At 46.1% G+C, this 23,991-nt stretch overlaps 1 protein-coding gene across 1 annotated transcript in view; it reads right to left on the minus strand.

Annotated features, from left to right (window-relative positions):
- REN (renin) overlaps positions 1-22,463 on the minus strand; it is a 177,713-nt gene extending 155,250 nt beyond the window's left edge. The window contains exon 1 of the mRNA XM_069238493.1: positions 22,296-22,463. The gene's annotated coding sequence lies outside the window, so the exon portion shown is untranslated. The remainder of the gene's footprint in view (positions 1-22,295) is intronic.
- Between the last annotated feature and the right edge of the window lie 1,528 nt (positions 22,464-23,991).

The raw sequence follows: 23,991 nt of genomic DNA on the forward strand, positions 1-23,991 counted from the left end.
AGAGAGAAACGAGGAAAAGGAGCACTAAGGGAAAGTAGTGAAGCAGAGCAGAGAGCAAAGCAAAGCAAAAGGAGCACTAAGGGACAGAAGTGAAGCAGAGCAGAGCAAAAGGAGGGGAGAGGCAGAAGGTAGCCTAGTAGGAAAGCAGAGCTCTCCCACTAGACACCAGGGATGAGGCACAGGCAGAAGCCTGCTGGTGGAGGAGGGCCTCGAACTCCTGACAGGGGTCAGGAGTTCAGAGGATTCAGGGAAAGGGCTCTACTTACAGGGTATAGCAAAGGGAGGCAGAGCAGTGCACTGACCAACCTCATTTGCTGCTCTTTCACCAGCACAACACAACCCCAGTGTTTAAGGTAAGGAAACTGATGCTATATTATTTCTACATGATAGTTAAGGGCTATGTATGTGGTCTAGATGGTGGGTGGGGTGGCGTTCACTGCAGTATCATTTTGAGTCCTGGAACTGTATAATCAGTATTAAAAGACAGGAATGTTGGGAGCTCCATTGATGACAATGAATTGGCTCAGGGGTAATAACGACTGGTACATGTCGTCTGCTCCAACATTTCAATATTTGTCTTTCTGTTTCTCCCTTTTTAACTTAGATTCTACCCTCAGTGGATGGAAAGTAATAATAGGCAGACTCTTTCTATACCGGTTGTTAAAGGCCCTCTCCCCTTGCTGTTATAGGCCCTCACCTGTGGCTCGATATTCATCTCTGGTTTAGGGCCTCCATAAAGCTAGTATGGCCCATCAAGGCAGCAGGCGATAAGGCTATATATTTTATCAGTCATGATGTGGAAAGGGGAGGTGGTGGAGCTATAATCCACAAAATATGCCTTTGTACAGAAAAATGAGTTATGTCTGCACCAAAATGTAATAACATTGTACTTTAATTATTGACAGGTAACTTTAATATTGGCAAGTCACCATGAATACAGTAGAGCAGCTACTTGCAATACTATTCCTAGGACTGAGTCATGAAGACAAACTAACTGTAAAAAACTTAGCACCTAACTGGCCAGACCTAAATCTACAACAAAGTGCCCAAGGAACAGGGAAGATGTACAAACATACATTCTCAAATTCCTGGTACACAAAAGTTTATTGGCTTTCAGGAAGTATTCAACAAATTCTCTGTTCTGCTTCCCCCTGCTTATTGTTTGGAGGTGACATTCCTTGGACAAAAAAAGAGTAACAGACTTAAAGCATTTGTCGGATAAAATAAAGAAGCATACACACTCAAGCATCTATATGGAAAACCTGACAAGACTGGGAATGTTAGGAGACACAACGATTGAAGCCCATATAAGTGATGCTTACCGAAAAGCATTAAAGAAACACAATGAAGCAGTTTATAGAAATCAACACACACTCTCGAAAATAATTGATTGTATTAGCTTCTGTGGTGCTTTTGAACTGGCATTACGAGGGCATGATGAATATGAAAGTTCCTCAAATCCTGGTATATTCAGAGGCCTTGTGGACCTAATAGCAAGAATAGACAATGAAATGGAAGCACATTTAGAAAGTGCTACTGTCTTCAAGGGTACCTCTAACACAATACAAAATGAACTTCTTGAGTACATGCTAGCGATTATAAGAACCTATATTGTGCAACAGTTGAAAACCACAGACTTTGTGGCTATTCAAGCTGATGACACCACTGATGTGGCCACTAAAACACAGTCTGTATTAATCTTTTGGTGCCTTAACAATGACAGTAAAGTGGTGGAGAGATTCTACGGTTTCCCACATCTAGAAGACTCTAGTGCAGATACCATTGCTTCAGCTATACTCCATGAAATTAATGTGATCTTTCCAGACCCCCTTCAAAAACAAAAACTTATAGCACAAAGCTATGATGGTGCTTTAGTAATGAGTGGAATCTTTGGTGGAGTGCAAAAAACAATTAGAGATGTGTAGTCGAATGGCCATTCTGTGCACTGTTATGCACACCAACTTAATCTGAGAATGCAACAACCAGTAACAAAGATCTCCAAGGCACAAATTTTATTTTAGAATGTAGGAGGGATGGCAGCATTCTTCTCTCATTTCCCTAAAAGAACGGGAATACTTAGGACATTGTGGCCAGAAGGTTGCCAAAGGGATCCCCAACTCGTTGAAACTTTCAAATACATACAATCAACCTAATATACTAATATAGGGTTGATCTTGAGAAATGGTTTAACACCATAGAAGCCAGTGGTGACTTCGAATCCAAAAGTAGAAATTAGGCCCATGGCTTTGCTAGAACACTACAATACAGAGAGCTTCAGTTCCTTCTGTTTTTGTTTCATGAAATAAAGCCTCATGTCAACATATTATACAACCAGTTACAAAAATGTGAAATAGATACTGTCTTTGTGCAAAGAGCTCACACTCAGTTTGTCACCAGCATAAACAAAGTTAGAGAAGAGATTGACAATTTAGACAGCAGACTGCCAAACGATTCTAGTTTCTCAAACCACAGAAAAATCATCAGCAGTCTGGTCCAAATTGTAAAGGAAATATGCGTCACTATAGTTGTGCATGCAAAGGAACATTTTTCTTTTACAAAGCATTTGCAAAGTATGTTATTACCTTTCCTGAGCAAGCACTGAATGAGGCTGTGGAAGCGCATCTTATGCTCAAAAAAGAGGATCTGAGAACTGAGTGTACTGTACTGTACGGTATGCATGTATATCAACAGGTTACTGTTGCCATTTCTTTGCTTGCTTTAATTCAGAAATGTAATGTGGACAACTCATTTACAGAGATAGTGGCTTTACTAAAATAGTAATTACTGCTCCTATGACAACAGCAGCGATGGAAAAATGTGTTTCAACTTTAAACAGAATCCATACATTCCTAAGGAACACCATAATCAATGAAAGATTGAATGCTTTAGCAATGCTCTCTATATAGAGAGACTTTATTAACAGAATCTCAATCTTTAATATTCAAGTCATTGAGAAGTTTGCAGCTATTAAAGACAGACGTGCTGATTTGTCTACAAAAAGTGAACAATATGTGTTAATCCTAACATTTCTTGAACGCTGGTGGTTTGTGATCTGCTCAGTTACTCCTAATCTGCTGTGCAGGTATTGGAGTCACTGAAATCACTGGTACATGCTAACTTCAGTCTGTCCAACGTTTACCAGATGGTTGCTCTGAAACTCAATACTGAGCATTTGAAACATTGCAGCAGTCCTTACTTCTACGTTTTAGCAGCACCTCTCTGATTAAGTTGTGTGGGTGGTTCATACAGCCTTCTTTCCAATTACTATCTGATCCAAAACACCTATTTATTTTTGATACCTTTGTTCTGCTTGTTAAGGTAAGAGGGGTGGTGCAGCAGGTCATGATGGCTTTGCTAGGCATCCACCACCACTTCGTGAAAACAGATGCATCATTTGCAATGTTTGAAAATGATGCAGCTGTTTTTGATGATGTAGTGGACCAGGCAGGGGAGCTAATGGAGTTCCATCATCAGGATGGGGGTGATGTAATCATATTTCTTTACCCACTGAATCAGACGTACAGTGCCTTATAGCGTGCCCTACTGCCTTTTAATGTTTATTCCTTGCAGTCTCATTGTGTCCAGTCCAACAAATCACAATAACTTGTATTTCCTCAGTAGATTTCTCTTGTAAAGTCATATAAATAATAAGGAAATCTGCGAGGTACTCAGCATAGTTATCTCAAACTCTGTTATGAAGTTCTGCGGCTATACTGACTAAGCAGCTACCTACATCATTATCATATGAAATCTCTTTATTGAAGTCATAACTACACTTCCACAATTGCCTTATTAACCTTCTTGCTGTCTCAAATTTACTTGAAATAGCACCATTTGCACACTCTTTTTTTCAAACTTTTCTCGAGGGAGAACCCCCCTGCACCTGCTTATGACAGTTGGGCTTGCTCGATACTCTCACTCACGACAGGTCACTCATTCCAATCTTTTACGCCCCACCACTTTCAGATGGCACCAGCCTCCACCAACCCTTCATCATTAGCGTCACATGAATAAAGGGAAACACCTTCTAGAAAATTACTCTGCTGTCCTTCTCAAACTTTCAGTTCATAATGGGCCTTCGTTCCCCATGGCCTGTATATCCCAGGATGGATGTTTCCCTAGTTCTAGACCAATCCACAGTAGTGAAATTAGCTGCTTGTCCACTTGCTTGTACCCACTCTAACAAGCACTTTACTGTCAGACGGTCAACTTGCAGCCCTTGTTTAAATGTTACCTCCCTGTGCTCCAGCTGCCTGCAGTTCCTCAGGCGCTGCTTTGTTTCCATCAGCACCTGCACCCACTGCTCCTTTGGCTGGCATGTGGGACATTTCCAACAAATCCTCCTCCTTTGTGTCCTCACTCTTATTCTCCTTCTCCTATGGTTTGGTGATCTGGGGAAAAAGATATGGAGCAGGCAGAGCAGTTGGAGCACAAGCTCTAACTCTGCCCCTTAGGTGACAAATTTGGTATGCACGTTTCTCCTGGGTTTCTCTCATACCGCTGATTTGGAATTCATGCATATATTTGTGTGCCTCCTCATGCCACTGTATGAGGAGAGGTCATGGTTCAAATATATATCTTATTTTAGGATCTTTCAGTTTCTCCTGTAAGTTAGCTAATCTTTCTATATAGAAGATACCATGTTCAGGAAAGACTTCTTCCCATCCTCGTTAGTGAGTCCCACCCACTCTCATAAATATTTGCACATGTTTTTAGCATATTATTGGTACATGGTATGGACAGGAATCCCTTTTGGTGGGAGTTTGGCACCTTTAGATTTCTCTGCTCCATATCTGCTTCTTACTGTGCACTTCCACGTGGGTAACAAGGAAAGGGCCTTCCAGTCTTGTGCCTACAGCTCATCCTATGGAGAGGGTAGGAAAGGAGACGGTAAAACAGGGTTAGGGGTGGGCAGAACTTGTGAAGTTTCACTATAAAGAATTCAGCAGAGTTCCATAAAAACTGCAAGATTCCATGAAATTCCCCAAACAGCAGAATGCGGCATGTCACTCTGATTTATATATATATAGGATGGCTAGGTTAGAGGGTCTCTTTCTCGTACATGTTCTTCCTTCAAGGGTTTATGCTTCAAGTCCTGGCACTTCTACCTCCCTCCCCACATTGCACTGTTTCTATAGCCCACTCTTTCTAAATCATAGATTCATACTCACACACATTTTCTGTTGAGTGGACTTCTCCCAGCCCTGTCTGGCTAACCAATTTATTTTACCGGTTGTTTCCTATTCAGATGACAGTTGTGTGCACCCTTTTAACAACACATTTAAGAGCCACAAAACATGCAGGGCATGAAAAGCAAATACATATATGGTAAAAATAGAAAGCTGCATAGCCAGTGAATAAAAACAATTGCTATTTCAACTGACCAGAGCTCTCTATCTCTCGAGCAAAGCTGTAGTTGGAGGGAGCCTAAAGCTAAAATACATGAAATGAATATAGTAGAAATAGCTTTTCTTTCAATACAAGTCTCCGGAACCTAATTATATGACGAAACGTTTTTACAACTTATCTAATGAACAAGTGGATGGTCTTTTCCTAGAGGAAGAGTGAGATGTCCTTGAGGAGATGGTATCGTCTATTTTATGAATACTGAGTTCATAACTCTCCTAAAATCCGATTTCCAGTTTCCAATATTGAAAACAAGGATATACTTTGCAGAGTTGTGCAAATCTACAACACTGAATAAGATGCCAACAGAACAACGCCCACCACATTATGACCCATGAATCACAACGTCGGACATTCAACGGCGGTAAACTATTTGCGGTACATACAGCCGCGCTCACAATGGACATCCACAGACAAAAAAACTCCACATTGGACAATTCAAACAACACACACCTGACACCCATACACACACCACATCCACACACCCACACCACTATAAAACACACACCCACATTACCCACAACCCCTTACGAATACAAATCATTGGCACAAGACTGACACCAAGACCATTGACACAGCTACATATACACACCACATACACCCATACACCCCTCACGCACCCCACTTCACACACCCCAACTCATTACCCAACACACCATCACCAACACACGTCACATAACACCCATGGCACCACAAAAGCACCCCCGTTTCACTGAGGAGGAGTTAAGGGTCATGGTGGAGGAAATCGTCAGGGTAGAGCCACAGCTATTTGGAGCACAGGTGCAGCAGATATCAATAGCAAGGAAGATGGAGCTATGGTGGAGAATTGTGGGCAGGGTCCACGCCGTGGGACAGCACCCCAGAACAAGGGACGACTTCAGGAGGAGGTGGAACGACCTACGGGGGAAGGTATGTTCCATAGCAGCAAGACACCAGCTTGCTATCCAGAGGACTGTCGGTGGATCCCCAACTCCTCCCCCACAACTCACAGCATGGGAGTAGCAAGTCTTGGCAATACTGCACCCTGAGGGCCTGGCCGAGGTCGGAGGAGGACTGTACTCTGGTAAGTCAACTCTCTACTATTATCACCCCCCTACCTGCATGCCATCACAAACCCTCACCCTCACTCCCATCACTCCACTACATCCCAAACACTCCACCATCACATCTCTTCAATCCCAATGCCAAGCCCTGCATGCTGTACCAATGCATGGACACCCCTCACAGCCCTGCATGGACGCTCATCACTAAAGCATGCACAGCATAGAGAACTAACAATCCCACCATACACCAACATACACAAGTAAAAGCTGGCATGGCAACACCAACCATAGAGAGGAAGCCAGGGATGTACAATATGTCATACACATTAACCATAACACATCATTTACATCCCCACAGGTACCCCAGGCAATGTCACCGGAGAGGAGGTGCCAGCACTATCGAGTCCCCAACTGAAGAGGCCCACAATGATGACAGTAACTCTGGTCTTCTGGATCTGGACAATCTACCTGGCCCATCAGGGACCACTGGACAGCCAGTTAACCAAGCCCACTCATAGACCACCACAGAGCCTCCCCCATCAGCAACCAACATCACACCACCCACCCAGCATCCCCACCCTCTGTCCCCAGGACACGTCAATCAGCAGTGTGCCCACCTGTACAGGGACTCCAGGCCACACCTCGCACACAAGACAATCATGGACCTGGGGTCAGTGGGCACACCGTTCAGGGGACAGAGGTACAGGCCAACAGAGACACTGGGAGGACTGCTGTGCGCCAGGGGAAGGACAGGACCAGGGAACCGACTCTCCAGGAGGCACTCTCAGAGATCCTGGGAGCCTATCAACATTCCCAGGTCAGGATGGGCCAGATCCTAGACAACAGTCAGGAGAACAGGTGGCTGCAGGAGGGACAGTACCAGGGGATCAGGGAGGACTTGCAGGCCATCACCAAAACCCTGATCTCTATAGCAGGGGTGCTGGCAGACATGGCCAACATTATGAGGGAGGCAGTGTCACACCAGCAGGCCCCTGCCACTAGCCAGTCATTTGAACAGCCTTCCACTTCCGCTGCCGCTAGTGGCCAGGAGGCTCTGCCACAGGACTCACAGGCCACCAGCACCCCTCCCCCTGCAGAAGGTGAACCACCCCGCAAACATTCCCTGCGATCCATACAGAAGCCAGAGACACTTGCCAAGACCCCCACCCGGAAATGAGACTCTCCTGATTGCCCCCCTTGTGTCCCACTCAGTCACCTTGTACACCTTGAACTGTCATTGCTCCCCTTCCTATATTCCCATGGACAATGCACCTGTGCTACAAACAGACTGGAACAATACCCTGGACTTTCCTCCATCATCACCCCATCTCATTGCACTTTCCCCTTTATATTGTAGCACTATAATAAACACCCTTTGATAAAAATCGATTTTGAGTATGTCATGTATTTCAAATATGTATTGATTGAAACAGGTACAACCATTGCAAATGAACTGTACATAGAACAAGCATAGAATTAATGACCTGTAGCTGGCTGTTGTGATCACACCAGGAGTATTTGTCAAATCACCAACATCTGCTAAATGAATAGCCAGAGGGAACAGTAAGTGGGCATAGAAGTGGGAAATACCAGCATGCCAATGCCACACTGAATACAACCAAAGTCATTGAAATATAAAGTTGTACTGTCTTACCTGTGTGCCATTGGATTTACTGATGGATTACAGATGTTCTGTTGTCCACATCCTTATCCTCTCCTCATCCTCACTGTCCACTGCTGCCACAGGGGCATCTCCAGTCTCCTCCTCATGCAGAAAAGGGACATGACATCTGAAGGCCAGGTTGTGCAACATGCAGCATGCCACCACTATCTGTCAGACCTTCTTGGGTGGGTAGCACAGGGATCCACCTATTAGATGGAGGCACCGGAACCTGGCCTTCAGGAGGCCAAAGGTCCTTTCAATGATCCTTCTGGTTCGCCCATGTGCCTCATTATAACGTTTGTCTGCCCTTGCCAGGGCATTCCTCACAGGGGTCATCAGCTATGATAGGTTTGGGTAACCAGAGTCATCTGCAAATATTGAGGGACAACATTTAGCCACACACTATCCCATATGACCAACATCATACCAATACACCAACACATATTGGGTGGGAACCAGGGCTCACCTATTAGCCACACCGTGTGCCTCTGTAATTGACCCATCACATTTGGGATGCTGCTATTCCTTAGGACAAAGGCATCATGCACCGACCCAGGATACTTAGCAGTGACGTGGGAGATATACTGGTCCGCCAAGCACACCATCTGCACATTTATAGAGTGGAAACTCTTACGATTCCTGAACACCTGTTCATTCTGGCTGGGGGGACAAATGCAATATGTGTTCCGTCAATCGCCCCAATTATATTGGGTATATGTCCTGTTGCATAAAACTCGGCCTTCACGGTGGCCATATCCTCAACCTGGGGGAATGCAATGTAGCTGCACATATGTTTTATCACGGCAGACAACACTCTTGTCAGCACTATTGAGGACATTGGCTGTGACATTCCTGCTGCCAAGCCCACTGTCACTTGGAAAGAACCAGTTGCCAGGAAATGGAGAACTGATAGCACCTGCACAAGAGGGGGGATCCCAGTGGGATGACGGATTGCAGATATCAGGTCAGGCTCCAATTGGGCACACAGCTCTGTGATTGTGGCCCTGTCCAGTCTATAGGTGAGTATTATGTGCCTGTCCTCCAGTGAAGCCAGGTCCACTAGCGGTCTGTACACGGGGGTATGTCTCTGTCTCCTATTTATCTGCAGCGGTAGGTATCTAAGGGACAAAAGAGTGAGGAGGTTGTAACAAACTGAACAATGGAGCCACAACAGTAGTCTGCAATTTGTAAACATGTTATGGGACAGTGTGATTTGTCAAGTATGTAACTATTTCTCCTGTGACGCAGCATTATTCCATAGGCCTGCCCCCCCATCCTGAAATAGTGTCCGCCTGTCCTGTGTGGAGGGACAGGTGGAAGGGAGGTAATGCCGCTGACGTTGTGCGCCGTGGCGGTAGGCGGTCGGGAACCGCCGTGCAGTTCCACATTGGTTAATATTGGGCCCTATGGGGTACAGTGGCCAATGGTGATCTACGCCGGCGGTGACGGTATGCACCGCCACAGACATGACTGCCATTTTCTATCTGATTCCTCACTTGTTTCCTGACCTTCCATAGGAGAGAACCTACACTGCATGTGATGCTGTCACCTGTGTCTAGAACCTACCATGGCCTGTGTGACCGGGGAAAGAGCCCCAGCCTTCACTTCAGAGGAATTGGAGAGACTGGTGGATGGGGTCCTACCCCAGTACGGACTGCTGTATGGGCCTCCAGACCAACAGGTGAGTACACTGCGGGCACAATGCATGTGGCATGAATGTATGGAGGTGTGTGTAAAGGCATTGTGTAGGGGGGAGGGATGTCCTCTTGGCTGGATACACGTCAAGTGCTGGGCTATGTGTGTGCCAATAGTGATGGAAATGGGTATGGTGGGTCATTTGTGCTACAGGCTAGACTGTTTGGCTAATGGTGTTCTCCTGTCTATTGCCTCTGCAGGTCAGCGCCCATCAAAAGAGGGTATATGGCGTGCCATCGCCTAGGAGGTGCGGACCCTGGGGTTCTATGGCAGGGGGAGCACCCACTATTGGAAATTGTGGTAGGACCTGAGACGCTGGGCATGGAAGACCACGGAGGCCCAGCTGGGGATGGCCTCCCAACGAGTGATGGGTGCCTGTCAAACCCTGACCCCCCGATGGCCCGCATACTGGCGGTGGCCTATCCAGAGCTGGATGGGCGCTTGAGGGCATCACAGCAGCCACAAGGGGGTGAATACAGTGGCCATCATTGAGGAAACGGCTGGAGGGCTGTTATCCAGGTGGTGGGTGTGTGTCAGTGGGTGCCCCTAGGCCAGGTAAGACATAGCAGTGTATGTCCTCTGGTGGCTAAGGGTCTGAAGGGGAAATACTGCTAACCTAGCTTGTCAGCATCCACTACTGGTCAGGGCTGCGTGGGTCCCAGGTGTGCTGCAGTTAGCGGTGTGTGCTCCTCCTCAAACCCTGGTGGCTAGCAATATCACTGGTAGTGCAATGCATAGTGCGTAGGCCTATTCCCTGTGTGTGAAGGTGCTGTGTACACCAACGGTGGTGTTGGTGCAGTCATTGACTCAGTGTATCCTTTGTCTCTCACCCCCCATTCTTGTTTTGTCATCCTGTCCTTATGTGCATTAGCATCATCTAGCGGAGTAGCAGTCACCGGTGATGGGGGGAGCTGCATCCCACAGGACCCTGGAGGCAGAGTCCACCGACGCTGAGGGTACCAGTGGGATAGAGGGCGAGGGGAGCACCACAGCAGAGGCTGGAGGGGACAATACAGACCCTGATGCCTCCTCCGATGGGAGCTCCCTGGTGGTGGTGGACACCTCTGTGACCACCCCAGGTACAGCCGCCACCCCCCGTACCAGCACTGCCCTCCCAGCAGCCCCTCAGCGAGTTGCCAATGCCCGCTCACCCAGGAGGGTGGGCATCTCCTTCGCCCCAGGCACCTGCCCCAGTGAGCCCTGCTGCCCTGAGTGAGGAGGCTATTGACCTCCTGAGATCCATCTCTGTAGGGCAATAAACCATTGTGAATGCCATCCAGGGCCTGGCATCCCAGATGCAGCAATCTAATGCATTCCTGGAGGACATTCACAGTGGATTGGCGGCCCAACAGAGATCGATCCAGGCTCTGGCCTCCTCTCTGATGGCAGCCATTGTCCCGGTTTCAACCTTCCCCCCCTCCATCTACCACTTCCCAGTCCCATTCTCCTCAACCACAACCCATCCCAAGCACACAGCCAGACGAGCATGCACACAGGACAACACCCAACAGTGTCACAGGCAAACACAGGCACCACACTTCATCCCACAGGCACTCACACAAACACCATTAATTTGCAGACACAACAACATCCACTATTTCCACTGTCTCCCCCTCCTCCTGCTCCACCTCCTACCCAGTTACGTCCACACTCACACCTGCATGCACTACATCATCATCCACTACCTGCATCATCACCACACCAAGCAGAACACACACCTCACTGGGAGACACCTCCACAACATCCATGCACACGTCCCCTGTGTCCTCTCCCACCGTGTCTCCCCACCCCACTTGCACCTAAATCCAGCAGACAAACATATCCAACAACCACTCCCTCATCCTCCACTCCCATTACTTCCGCCCTAATGTCCCTTAAAGCTTTTTCTTTCCACCATTGACCTCTTCCCTACGCCCCCGTCCTGCACGTATGGCCAGGGTATCAAGAACCCAGCCAAGCACCTCAGCAAAACAGTCCATGAGCCCAGTTACATCAGCACCTACTCGTGGTGGAAAGGATTCCAGGCCACAAATACTGAAGGGGAAGGAGCCTGCACCAGCCAGCAAGAAGGGGAAGGGGAAGGAGCCAGCACCAGCCAGCAAGACGGGTAAGGAGCCTGCACCAGCCAGCAAAAAGGGGAAGGAGCCTGCACCAGCCAGTAAGAAGGGGAAGGAGCCTGCACCAGCCAGCAAGAAGGGGAAGGAGCCTGCACCAGCCAGCAAAAAGGGGAAGGAGCCTGCACCAGCAGCTGTCACAGAGCCCCCACCGCCAGCTGTAGTTGTGCAGTCATCAGTGAGTGCAGGGGCTGAGCAGGAGCCTCCCACAACCATCATCACAGTGCAGCCATCAGAGGGTGCAGGGGCTGAGCAGGATCCTCCCACTATCACCACCACAGTGCAGCCATTGGAGGGTGCAGGGGCTGAGCAGGAGCCTGCCACTAACACCACCACAGTGCAGCCATCGGAGGGTGCAGGGGCTGAAGAGGAGCCTCCCATTACCACCTCCACAGTGCAGCAGTCACCGCCAGCGGACGCCAAATGATCCAGCCTCCATGGGCTACTGTACCACCTGCCCCCACCAGAACCAGTGGGGTATTCACCCACCTAAGAGACTGTGGCCTTGAACTCTGCAAGACCAAGCAATGGGCATGTTGCCCCATCCGGAACCAGTGGGCAAGTCACCCACTTGAGAAACTGTGGCCTCGCACTCCCCAGGGCCAAGTAATGGGCATGTTGCCCCCTCCAGACCCAGTGGGCAAGTTACCCACCTGAGAGACGGTGGCCTTGCACTCCCCAGGACCAAGCAATGGGCATGTTGCCCCCTCCAGAACCAGTGGGCAAGTCACCCACCTGGGAGACTGTGGCCTTGCACTCCCCGGGACCAAGCAATGGGCATGTTGCCCCTTCCAGAACCAGTGGGCAAGTCACCCACTTGAGAGACTGTGACCTTGCACTCCCCAGGACCAAGCAATGGGCATGCTGCCCCCTCCAGAACCAGTGGGCAAGTCACTCACCTGAGAGACTGTGGCCTTTTACTCCCCAGGACCAACGACAGGGCATGTTGCCCCCTCCAGAACCAGTGGTCTTGTTTCCACATCCGGCTGAGGTGCCTGCCTATTTGCCAACTGATGCCCCTGCAGCGTTCTCTCCGTATTGGTGCAGGGATCTAGTGGGGCCTTGGACTTTGCCCTGTGGCCCTTGTTTACTGAGGACTGTGTAGTGTCCCTTTTTTGCACCTGTACATATCTGTTGCATTGCCACAATGACTTATTATTTTTGATGTTGATCTTATTACAATCACTTTAGTCAATTCCTGTTGTCCTTGCATAATTCAGCCGATTTACGGGGGTAAATTGTTTTTCTTGTGCAGCTGGTTGTGTGTATGGTGAGTGTGTATGGGGTGTGTGTGGTGCATGTGTGTGTCACTCTCGTTTTCCTCCCCCAGGCGGCTGTACACACCGTCGTCGTCTTCGCCGGCATTGGTGTTCGTGGTAGAGCATAACGTAGAAGATAATCTGAAAGACTTGCAGTTCTGGTTCCATGGCGGTGAGGTTCTTCCCTGTGTCTCCAATGGTGAGTCCTTTCACTTCTGAGCTCTGTTTCAGCCAGGCTTTTGATGGCGTTGGCACCACCCCAGAAAAGGTGGCAGTTTGGCATCTCATAATATGGAGGGCGGAACTTTGTCTTCCGCCTGGCTGTAGGCGGCTACCGCCGTGGTGACTGTTCTTTCCGCCCTGGTGGTTGGTGTAGTACATTGGCTGTCTTTCGGAGATATCACCGCCATGGTCATAATTTGGCGATAGTTACCACCAGCCTGTTGGCGGTATTACTGCCACTTTATCACCGACCGCCAGGGTCGTAATGAGGGCCTGTGTCTTCATAAATTGTAATCCCTAATAGGCACTCGTGGGAGACCAGGCCACAACCCGAGGGAACCTGGTGTTTGACACTGCTCTTAGTGCACAAGCATACAACTCTACACTTAGTGTGAGTTTCTTCTAGTTGACCATAGCCATGAATATATGTTCTGGGCCTTAAGGCTTGATTGGCTATTTATTCCATTGGGCATTTTGCCAAAAGTTGGAGCCATTTCTGGTTGATTTTTTAACATCAACAGCTCCTGGATGTATGGAAGCAGACTGGAGAGAAATAAAAACAGAATGAGAGAGATTAGAAAGAGACTGGAAGGGAGTGTGAGTTGGTTTGAACATTTTTTCTAGGGCCGAGCCACATATCTTGATTTGAGGTTGAATTAGCTTTATTAATGTCCTTGCTGTATCATGTTATTCATTTATGACTCCATTCTTCGGCTCCAGGGGCCACAGGAAGGACACTTCAGTGATGCACTGACATACTTTAGTAGCATAGTATCATCACCCCTTGAACTTTCTTTTGCAAACCAGGGCCATGCCTTCACAAAGACATAGGGTGAAACATGCCAATAATTGTTAAACATCTGTGACAGATGTCTATTAATACAGGATATGCAAAGGTTTATCTTACCTACAGGCCTAGTTTTCTTGTGGGTCAATATCTTTAGCTATAGTCCCAGTTTCCATCTAGGTCTAGTTTTCTTGTATGTTGAGCATCTTTCTGGTCATCGCCTATAGAGTGTTAAGTGGGGTGGGTTCCTCCAGGACTCAGACACAGCAGTAATTGAAAACTTACTTTGAAATGGATCCCTACCTGGCCATATAATCACATTTTTAACTTTACAGGCAAAAACAGTGATTGGTCGCTCAATATTTAATGATTGTAAAAACATTATGGTAGTCCTTGTTAGAGGTGTAGTCCCTGTATGCATTTCACATGTTTTAGTGAAACCTGCATTCCCTAAGGGTGTTTTCTTTTTCCAAAATGTTGTGTTTCTGAAGTGTTTTGTGCAGCATATTACTCTTGTACAGTGTGTACTGTGAAGTGGGTCACCTCTATGTGTCTGTGTGACTTCAGGTTGTCAGGTTACGGGTATGTGTTTATAAGGGGCTGTGATTGGGAGCTTTGGAGTTGAGGTTAAAGGCAGAGAGAGTTTCCTGACTGTGCCTGTCAGTGGGTCATGAAGGTGTTCAGAACACAAACTCTTCCAGTGCTTGGCCTGGCTGCGAACTCCACAGAGCACTGGTCATGTCTGCTCATTGCAATTGTAATTCTGTGCAGAGGTGTGTGAAAAAGTTACAAAGCTGGTGAAATATTGACAGTGAGAAAGTAAAAGACAATGCACTGCTCAGAGATGAATGTGTGTTATTTGTGTGTAGGGGATGGTGAAGTGAAAGACATGCAAGGGGGAACAGTCAGTAGGAGAGTGAGAAACTATGGTGCAGAAGCAGATAGATTTGAGGTGTGAAATATTCAGACTGAAGATTTCAGAAAGATCTGGGGAGAAAAGGATATGCCTGACATTAACAGAATGCAGCGGGAAGTGGTGTAAAGGGGAGAAAACGAGTGTCCGAGGCACTTCGCAGAACACTACTTTTCTACAGACCTCAGTAATGTTTAAATAAGAGTCCCATACTTTTAGTAAAATTTTCAATTCTGATTATTCACAAAAGTATCAGTGCTACTCATTTATGTGCTACTGCTAACAAACACTGTTAAAGCCAATAGTTCTGGCTTGTTTTCTATTGTAGCATGATATACCTGGATGCAACAACAGAAAGCTCAGAGAGAGGCACTCAATGCTAGTAGGGGAGGCACCAAAATAATAGTTATCAGGCTGTATAAAGAACAGGATTATAGTATACATGTTTTAAGCCACGCTATTCCGTTTGTCAAATCAAATCAAGTCAACTCTTTATTGCAAGCGATGCATGGGAGGCCCACTTTTCTAAAATATATTCCGCTACACTATCATCCACCGAGTTTAGATCAAATGACAATTATCTGCGGGGTATTCAGGTTATCCTACGTGAAGTTGAGGATGCTATTCATCAAAGCGTTAGAGGTGAGGCCCCCAGCCAGGATGGAGCTGCAATCGATCTGATAAAATGCAATACTGAGTTCTGGGCTCCATTACTGACAAATGTTTTTAACAACCTTGCTCATTCCCCGGTACCCAGGTCATGGTCCAAATCCACCATTGTGCCTATATTTAAAAAGGTGACCTGTCTCAGCCAAGCTGTTATAGGCCAATATCACTCATCCATACTACGGTCAAAATACTAGGGAGAGCCCTACATAATAGGATCAAGGAGTGACTCCAAGATGAGGCAATCCTACGTCCCTGCCAAAATGGGTTCAGAAACTGTGTAGGCACGATTGAGCAATGCCTGAACCTAAATTTATTTAATTATAGGCAAGTACACAGTAGCCATGCAAACGCCACTATATCTGACATTTATGGACCTGACTTCAACGTTCAGCTGTGTAAATCAACTAAAGTTATGGCAAGTCCTAATCTCTAAAGGGATGGATGAAGCACTAGTGCACTTTCTAGCTTATTTCACAAAGACATGAAGGCTAGGAAAAGAATCAACTCAAATAGTGAAGTCTCTGGTGAAATAAATATTTCCCGAGGTGTGAGACAAGGCTGTGTGCTGGCCCCTTTACTGTTTATTTTATATTTTAACGACCTTTCTCACTTTTTAACCACCATTACCTCAGACCTAGGAAAGATAAAAAGCGCTTCGCGTCCCACACTAATATATGTGGATGGCATAGTGCTGATATCGCGAACACCAAAAGCACCGGGTCTAAATACGCATTTGTTGAATTTATGGCTGGATTTTTACAATATTTTTTTCCAAATCCTATATCATGATATGTGGCTTAAAGTGCAAGCAGCTTACTACCCTTACTGTAGGCACAAATCGTTTGCCAAGCACAAGCATGTTGTTCCTATCAGTGGTCACTTTCGCTGCCGCTGGATCATGGGCTCTCAATATTGTACAGCGCAGGATGACGCTATCCAGTCTCGCTAATTAATCTACCTCTGCCCTGGGGTGGGGGTTGCTCTTCTTCCGTTACTACAGATTTAGAAGACCCAGTGTGACCCTGTTGCAGCCTATGGGGCAGAGATATAGGGCATCGCAAACTGCGAGACGATTCAGGCTGAAGAAAACCGCTTTTGCAGAAAGGCCCTCTCTGCCCCTGTGTCGCCCTCCGACTTTATTTGCCATGAGGAACTGGGTCTGACGTACTTGGGAGATCGTATCAGAGCACACCCCACATTGCAGTGGATGGCCACTTGGAGAACTGGGAAGGCATGTTTAACTAGGAACATCATCTGAGACTGTCTTGAGTGTGACAAAGGTCTCTCACTTCCATGACTAGCATATGTGACAGAAACCGTTTAAAGTCTGGTTTGCCCCATGTATTCTCAGAGCCTGGGTTTAATAGTAGTTTAAATTTTTAAAAAACGTGCAACAATTGCTAAGTTATTTAGGCCCTTCTCTGAGACTTCAGGGGCGAAAGGTGCAAGCCCACTGTTACAGCTTATCTGGGCCCGAACCTAGCAAGTCTACTGAAGAACTATCTATTTTATGCGCGACGGTGATGGGAACATAGTTTTCCACAGGGTTACCAGAAGAATCGTGATACAAACCTTGCCCTTGTGGCGGTAGGTCCGGGCAAACTATGCTGCACTTTGCCTTTTTCTGTAAGATTTTTTGTTATAACTGACTGATAAAGAGGCAAGTTTTAATGTTGGTTCTTTCCTGAGATCAGCTGTCCGGTCTTGAAGCACAATGAACTTTGACTAAGTTAGCACTCCTGTATCATTAGATATGATACATGTGTCTGTAATTCTCAACTGTAATGGCTTGCTATTTTATAAAACTGTTTTTAGTGTTTTTAATGTATTTCTCGTGTTTTTATCACACGTTTTATTATTTGATTATGTAGTTTCACGATGCTTCTGCACCCAAATACAACTATTGAATTGAATTGAATTAAATGGTCAAAAACTTAACAAAGACACTTGCTAGGTGCATATTTGTTGGGTTGAAACATTCTTTAATAACCTAGGCACATAGCCCCTTGCTTAAGTGAGGAAATGATGGAATTATGATTCTACAGCAGCACATAATATGTGCCAGACATTCTGTTTTTAATCGCAGAGCCTGCAGTGAGGTGTGGACTGAATACTTCTCCATTCCTGTTTCATTTCCCCAATATCAAACAGGCTTAATATAGGTCTGGCAATGTTCTTTTTAGGTGGAAGCCTACTGGACAGCAAAGCTGTCTGATTGCAAAGACATGTTGGGGAGATGCTGAAAGCTGACCTAGTAATGCATTCTGCCCATTGCTTACCATTGGCTTCGTGTTTTGTCATTCACATTTGCTTGCTTTCTAATTGCTAGCTTTATTTGTTTTTGCTTGTCCAGCATGTCTTTGTCCCTCCTGTGAAGCATAGCCTTTTTACCACCTCTCTGATTGGCTCCTTCTATTTTTCCGTGAGTTCTGTCTTTTCAGGAACTCTCTTTTTCATGAAGCACTTGTTAGACTGTGTTTTTCAGATGTCTTCTTTGGATGTCCTCCCCCCTCACCCCCCCACCCACACCCCATTCAGCCACGTGCAGGTGTTCTTCAGGTTGCTCTCAAGCACTGTGTGCTTCCTTGGACCAGCTTCAATGCCTGGAATATAAGATCTGATCTTATCAGGGCCACAAGGCAGAGATGTTTGCTGGTTTGGCCCATTATGGTGCCTGCTTAAGAACCATGTGAAGACACAATTTGAAGAGCTAGCATCATACATCCCACCTTGTGCTCTGTGTGACAATCCTTAGTCTAGTGACTGTTGTGGTCCGGCAAGACAACCTTGCAAATTTACAGTTCCAACACCCTGTGTTTCTTTCCTATTTCATTAGCCTTGCGTGCAAAAAATTACACTTTCTTTCTCAACCTCAGAGAAGCCTCAAAAATGACAAATGCTGTTGTTGTCGCTCACTTGTTTTATTCCATTCAGCCAGCTGCGTTTTGCTGTCACGCCCGCTCCTATCCTGGGAACATTTCCACTCATTCAGATATGTCAATGTTTTGAATTGCTCGCTCAAATCTATACGAAGTGCGCCAAAGCCTAGCCATGGGTATTAAGCGCTGTGTAAACGCAATTAAATGTCCATGCTGGCATTCCTCAGCCCTTCTCTATGGCGGAAGAGGTAATGTCCAGTTTACATTTGCTCAGATCATATGGCCCCTGCCTTGCCAGCTACACTCAGACAGGTGCTGTCTTCCCTCTGCCAGCATCGCACTAGCACCAAAGAATGTTCCACTTCAGTAGTCTTCCATCAAATAGCAATTTACCAGTAATTTCCATGGACTTGTCTGGTTTATGGATGCTGAATCTCTGCCCTTCCTTTGAACAACATGTTGGCCTTCAGGTGTAGTTTTGTGACGGTGCGCTCTTTTCTTCCTTTCGAAGCTCTGTTGTCCTTTTCTAAAACATTCTTATGTTTGTGGTGTCGATGGTGTGAGCGATTACGTGGCCCCCAGTGACAGATTCTTTGGAGCATCCTCCCGAGACCAGCCCACAGTTTGGAAGCAGAAAGTCGCCCCTGCGTTAGGGCACTTAAGAAACACAGGTCCGCCTACTTGCATTCCATTCCATGCCGTGCCGGGTCCATATTCGTGTTTTACAGCGACTTGTGACTCGACTGAACTGAGGCTGTTCTGCGTTTGCCTCCTGTTAATTTTTTATTTTTTTTTGTATTACAGGAGACCTCGCGTTTCTGAACTCAATGTGTGAAGAGCTCATCGAGACCAGAGGAGTTTTCTGGGATCTTTGGTCATTTTCTGGGTCTTGTAGTTTTGAATTATAAGCTATCTAAAGGACAACAAATCCCAGAAAGCAAAGAAAAAGTCTGGAATGGCTGAGCTACTCATGCGTGGAACTGGGCCAAAGAACAACCAATCGCTGTACTGAAAGTGTTTCTATTGCACCAGGAGCATCGCAGGTTATGCTACACATTTGTGTCTGTGGCCAGATTACAGAAATGAGGATGTGAAAGCATGCTGCAGAGGATTCATCAAATGCTTGACTGTTTTACGCGTACTTTAGAATGTATATATTAAGAACGTTAGGTACAGGAAGTGAAGAATCTCATACATTCTGTGGTCAAGGGACAAGGCTTGGGGTTAGAATCCAGGGACAGTGTTCCTCTTTAAAATTATTCTTAAACTGTTTTCACCCTTTTACACTTTCTAGCCAGGTATTTTCTATTTTCCAAATCGTTTTGCATGTTGTAAAATGTTTACATTTTTGAAAACAACGTATGTTAATGCACAATTCAATTTATTGTTTTTTCCCTCCTGCGAAAACCTTTACTGCAGATTTTTCCACTGTTTTTTAAATAATGTTACATATTTCACAGCATTTTTCTGGCAATGTCAAAAAGTGTCCCAAAGACAAAACCCCTTTAGTTATACATCCCCCTAAAAACTCTGCAAAATTAAATATGAAAAATAACAAGCATTGGAAAAGCCAGTACGCATCACCATTGCGAAAGCTATTGGCTTTGACAATGTTTTTTAGCCATGTTGTGTGTAGCATGGCTAAAGATAGCTATTTTTTTCTAAATTGGAGCCATGCTGCACATAAGATGGCAAACATGGGTAAAAAACACTGTCAAGGCCAGTAGCTCTCGCCTGGGCAAGACCTGTTGGCTTTGCCAATGCTTGTTTAAGCTTAGCAATACTGCTCCAGTGCGGTAAGGCTTTAACTTACCCTTAGCATAGGGAGTTAGTAAAGTGTCATAGTGCTTCAGTATGATGAAAATTGTATTAGATGATTAAACATGTTTATTCGCAATTGCTTTTTTCAAAACCCATTTCAATTGAGATGGGCATAAAAAAGAGTTCTAAATGTCTTGCACTTCTAACAGCTCTAACGCATTATAAAGTGCCTATTTGTCTCATTGATTATTCATTTGGCTGTCCCTCAGTCCAGCCCACAAGTATACATTTTAAAGTGCCCTGCTTATCAGCCTTACATCTGTACCAGAAATTTAAAATGCAGCATTTGCAGCTTGCGGAAGTGACTATTTAGATAAATTGAACTCTAGGCGTATTTTGGTCTGTGAGATAGCAGATGGGAGTGCAAAAGGTTGCCTAAATAAATTGCACTGGATAGTGTCTTCCACATATTCATGGAGGCTGGAAACCTCACGGCCCTAAGGTAATGACGGCATATATTTTGCTTTAATAACGTCAAGTGGGTTTGAAGATGGGCCTGACATTTTGTTGACTATTTTCAGCAAGACAAACATTAAACTAGAAGCATTTGCTTTAAGAATGTCTTGCTGTTTTGAAAAACCTCCAATTATTTATACGCATTCTTCAGAGCAATCTGATCATTATTTATTAGGCATTAGGTTTTCCCTTGTCTCCTTCTGCCTGGAGAGAGCATATTAGATTGTTTGTGATTCACTACTAAAGGGTTATTTTAGGGTAACTCTCCAACCCTCTGATAGTTTGCTGCAGGCCTGTGCTAGTGGTGTCCAGTAGAGCCGTATCATCTGCATACATAAGTATTTGTAGTGAAACCTCCAACAAGTTTTGGGGACACGCTCTTCAATTAATTATTGCTTTGGCAATGTCTGAAAATTTAATAGAGTGGGGGCTAAGACACATTCCTGCTTAAGACCTCTATTAGTGAAAATGTTCTTTGCCAGAGAGAAAGTATTGTCAATCTTGACTCTAATCCGGGTGTCTCTGTACAAAGCCTGTAAGGTCATTAAGAGTGTCTCATTGATCCTCCACAAAGAGAGATTATTCCACAACTTGTCTCGATTAATTCTGTCAAAGGTCCTCTTGAAGTCTGTAAAACAGGCATAGGCACTTAGAGCGGAAGGGGGCCTGAACTTGTTTACAAGTGGAAAGAGTGTCACAGTATTTTCAATAGCTCCACTATTGTTCCAGAAGCCCATCTGGCACAAGGATATAGGATCTTTCTCTTCTGCCTATGAAATAAGATCTTTCAAAACAAACTGACATACATTTTAGCTTCAATATCGAGGAGTTCAACCATTCTGTAATTAGAAGGGACAGTTATTAATCCTTTTTTTGTATAATGGACAAAGAATGTAACCTTTCCAGGAGGCTGGGGTTTGACCCCAGAAATAACAGGCATTGACTAGAGGGTGTAACCACTGAGACCAGTGTCTGATTTGTAAACTGAAGCTGGTAATGGTTTTAATTACATAGGTTACTGTCTTTTAGAAAGTGTTTGGTTGGCCACGTCCCTTTTAGAGACCTCCCCACACCTTTTTCATCCGACCTAAAGCCCTGATTGTTTAAGTGATCGGGTTCCATGCATCTCCCTTCTCTCAGGCCAACATGTTTCACTTGTCCCTACCTCATCCTACATCTCCTCTCATCACCTTCCTCCCTCAGGCCGACTGCTGCACATACCTCATCGTATACACCTCACCCGTTTCTCTTTGACATCCCTTCTCTCTCCTCCAGACTTTTCTTCCAGTCTTATCTCCCACTCCCACAATTTAGCCTGTTGCAGCTCCCTCTCCCCCATACATGCGTCCTTAGCACCCCTTCTCTTACCGCTCTCCACACACGTTTTGAGTTGGTATCACAGGCCTCTTCTCTCCCAACTCTGTGTTCTGTCTTCCACAACTTCCCTCCTTTCACCCAACTGCCCCCGCTTTGTTCAGTCCTCCCTTCACTCGCAGACCCTCTCTGAGCCGCATCTCTCTAAGCTCACCCATGGCTGCCCTCTCTCGTCCGCCTTTCCCCCTCTCGCTCGCAACGCTCGGAACTCTCGCCCATCCCCCATGCCTTCTTGGCGCGGACCTCAGGTGGTTACCCCAGTGCGCAGGGGCAGGATTGGAATTTTCCAATAATGCCTCAAACAAGGTCGGGCCTCTTAGCTGGCCGCGCGCCCGGGGCATCATCTGGCGCTGTGTCGGACTGAAAGGGGTCGAAGATTGAGATTTAATAGGCTCCACGCGGCGGCCATTGTCCTCGGACGAAGGCCGTCGATTGACAGTAACCAGAACAATCCGCGGACGCCAGGCGGCCACAGTGACCAGAGTGGGGGAGATTGTGGGAGGCGAGGCAATGACATCATTGCACACCGAGGGCGAAGGGACCTGTTGATGACAGGGTGTCCTACGACAACGTGGGCAGACAGAACCCAAGCCAGTGGCATTATGCAGGTCTGTCTCCAGCTAGTACAGCGCGGTTAGTTTCGGTTGCAGCCGGGTTCCGGACTTTGGGTTAGGTCTCTGTATATGAGGATGCGTGTGAGTACATTTAGTGCAGGTTTGTTGTGTCACATGACGTAGCCTCAGGGCTGGCTTTAGGGACGCGCTGTGTTCATCAATAACTTCCGAAACTTGCGATTTAAAAGCACCGGCTGAAAAGTTCCTTGTGCGTTTAGCCTTTAAAAAACAATTTAAATGTCAAGATACCTCTTGTGATTAATGTTTCTGCTAGAAAGTGAGATGGGAGTTTTGCCTAGTGACAGCTTTGACTCAACATAAAGGGTTAATATGCCTGCTGCAAAAAACAGAACTATGAGGCATATTTAAGATAACCACTTTTCTTGCACCCTTTAGTGTCCCCCTAATGCCACCATGTGAGCGTCATATATAAAATACGGTGCACCATGGCGGTAGTTAGGGGATAGCGTCAGAATTTTTTACGTTAGTCCGCCGCTTTGCAGGATTAGTGTCAATTTTGACGCTAATTTTGCAAAGCACCCAGATACCTATTGTAACCAATGGAAGCCTCCTTTTAATGCCTGCTCTGAGCAGGTGTTAAAAGTGCCGGAAAAAAATGATGCAAGGAAATCTAATAGATTTCTTTGCTTAATTTTTTTGACCCTCCTAACGGGGGGATGCCCCCTTTGTATACATTATGCCTGGACCTGGCATAATGTAGCACAAAGGGTTAGTAAATTGCGCAATGCATGTATTGCGCCTCTTTGTGTATATATGGCACAGTGTTTTTGGCCTTCCAACGGCCCATTAGTGTGAAAAAATGACACTAATGTAGTGTTAGAGTGGCACTAGGGGGTCTTAAATATGCCTCTATATTTTATGTGGATAGCTGAGTGGATTAGTGAAGCCAGCCTTTCTAAGTGCTTTGAAACAAATTAATGTATGTGAAAGGGGGCTATGGAGAGATGAGGGGTACATTTGCCGGGTGTTAGTGAGTGAAACCGAGGAGGAGGTCATGGGGTGGGGGGGCAAAATAAACTGTTGCACAGGGCTCCACCAGTCCTAAAGCCGCCATG

Source organism: Pleurodeles waltl, chromosome 6 (assembly GCF_031143425.1).
Source record: "Pleurodeles waltl isolate 20211129_DDA chromosome 6, aPleWal1.hap1.20221129, whole genome shotgun sequence".
NCBI lineage: Eukaryota > Metazoa > Chordata > Amphibia > Caudata > Salamandridae > Pleurodeles > Pleurodeles waltl.